The sequence below is a fragment of the Micropterus dolomieu genome, unplaced genomic scaffold (genome assembly GCF_021292245.1).
Source record: "Micropterus dolomieu isolate WLL.071019.BEF.003 ecotype Adirondacks unplaced genomic scaffold, ASM2129224v1 contig_7825, whole genome shotgun sequence".
NCBI lineage: Eukaryota > Metazoa > Chordata > Actinopteri > Centrarchiformes > Centrarchidae > Micropterus > Micropterus dolomieu.
This window is the reverse complement of record NW_025736811.1, coordinates 1-2376: the sequence shown is the minus strand read 5'-3', so window position 1 is coordinate 2376 and position 2376 is coordinate 1. Positions and strand designations below refer to the sequence as shown.

The window sequence follows — 2376 nt, the reverse complement described above, 5'->3', positions numbered from 1 at the left end:
ACGTTACCAACGTTGTGTCAGTAATTAGCCATGGCCCGTCCCAACGATGTGTGGAGTAGCGTCGACGTTTCAGTAATTAGCCGTGACCCGTAACGTTACCAACGTTGTGTCAGTAATTAGCCATGGCCCGTCCCAACGATGTGTGGAGTAGCGTCGACGTTTCAGTAATTAGCCGTGACCCGTAACGTTACCAACGTTGTGTCAGTAATTAGCCATGGCCCGTCCCAACGATGTGTGGAGTAGCGTCGACGTTTCAGTAATTAGCCGTGACCCGTAACGTTACCAACGTTGTGTCAGTAATTAGCCATGGCCCGTCCCAACGATGTGTGGAGTAGCGTCGACGTTTCAGTAATTAGCCGTGACCCGTAACGTTACCAACGTTGTGTCAGTAATTAGCCATGGCCCGTCCCAACGATGTGTGGAGTAGCGTCGACGTTTCAGTAATTAGCCGTGACCCGTAACGTTACCAACGTTGTGTCAGTAATTAGCCATGGCCCGTCCCAACGATGTGTGGAGTAGCGTCGACGTTTCAGTAATTAGCCGTGACCCGTAACGTTACCAACGTTGTGTCAGTAATTAGCCATGGCCCGTCCCAACGATGTGTGGAGTAGCGTCGACGTTTCAGTAATTAGCCGTGACCCGTAACGTTACCAACGTTGTGTCAGTAATTAGCCATGGCCCGTCCCAACGATGTGTGGAGTAGCGTCGACGTTTCAGTAATTAGCCGTGACCCGTAACGTTATCAACGTTGTGTCAGTAATTAGCCATGGCCTGTTCCAACGATGTGGGTGGAGAGGCGTCGGCATTTCAGAAATTAGCCTTGACCAGGTGAGTTGCTACTTAAATTAAAGTTAGCTGCTTCAGCAAAATTAAGAGGATTTGGGCTTTCTTAACATTGTTAGCTAATCTGTGACGAGTTTCTTTTGCAATGTTATTCGCTTATTAGTGACTTTGTACTCAGCTCCAGCTTAACCTGCCAATTTAATAAAATAAAATAGCGGGAGGAAGGTAGACTTTACTGCCGCCATCGTGTGTTTCACTATCTGACTGTGAGAAGAGCAGAGAGAGAGCTGAGCAGGTGAAGATAACATTAGTTGATTTTGACTCTTTTTGAAAGAGTGCAGTGACGTTAAAACGGTAGCCTCTGATCCACCACATCTGTTTTTTACTAGGCCTATTTAAAATCTAATCCCGCCCCTCTCCCTCATGAACACAGCAAAAGAAGAGGTTATAGTAAACATTTATACTTAAAACTATGTATTTTTATCTCTTTTCAGGTAAAAGTAGTCTACAATGCTGCTGCGTGTCATCATATCAGAAAATGAAGACATCCCATCCAGTGTTGAGGAGCTGTATCAGGTGTTGCGAACAAAGCTTGGTCTGAGAGGTGGATTCATTCTGCAATTTGAGGATCCTGAGTTCAATAATCAGTTGTGCAACCTAACAGACATCAAAGACCTTCCTGTGGGGTGGGCAACTGTGGAAGTGTTGTTCACAGCTGATGATGTCTCAGATTCTACACTGGACACTTGCAGCCTCCCTTCTCTTAGTAGAGATTGTGTTGAATGGCCTGACCCCTTCCCGATTCCACAGTTCTCACATGATGTGGAGCTGCAGCTGAAAGAAGCCAATGCTAAGGATGGATCTGTAATGGTGATTCCTAAAGGTTTAAAGACATTCTTGATATACTGGCCGACAGTATGTCAAAGATTAGTGCTTATCCTGAGAGGCATCACTATGAGAATGAAGCCAAAGCACTTGTGGAGAAGCATCCTAGTCTGAAGGAGCTAGGGTCAGAAAAGGGATGGTACTCGTGGTTTCACAGCCTGAAATTTAAGCTTGGAAACTATCGGCAAAAGTTAAGTGCAGCAGGATACCTTGAAGTGGTGGTAAAGAAAAGGAGAAGGTTCGAAGGGGAAAGTGTAAAGAAGTCAAAGAAGGGTGAGGTCAACTACTGTCCAGATCCGCCTGAAGGACAGAGTCCTGAAAACATGGAGAAGTGTAATATGATGGAGGCTGAAATGCTGAAGAGACCCTGATCCCCAGCTGGTAGAAGACCTGATGGTTGCTACGTTTTCCCAGCGCAGAAAAGAGATAATTGGAGATCAGCCACTCATCACAGAAGTCATTTCCAGATGGCCAGCTCTGTTGCATGAGAGACAGGTACTCAGTTGACAGATAGAAGCACGTTTTGTCTGATACTGTGTCTTGTTCATAATTATGTTTGACTTATATTTTCTATCTGCCTCTTCTCAGATCAGGACGGAGTTCAAGAGAATGGTCACCAAAGACCTTCTGGAATATTTTCTCGACAGACGTGATGGCCTGGTCCCAAGACTGCTAGAGGTGTACAAAGCAGCAACCAAGACTGGAAAG

General features: G+C 45.7%; 1 long non-coding RNA gene across 1 annotated transcript; it reads left to right on the top strand.

Annotated features, from left to right (window-relative positions):
• Positions 1 to 755: 755 nt before the first annotated feature.
• Positions 756 to 2376, top strand: LOC123964999. The gene is made up of 3 exons (XR_006823588.1): positions 756 to 828; positions 1278 to 2163; positions 2257 to 2376. It is a non-coding gene; the product is annotated as an uncharacterized LOC123964999 (long non-coding RNA).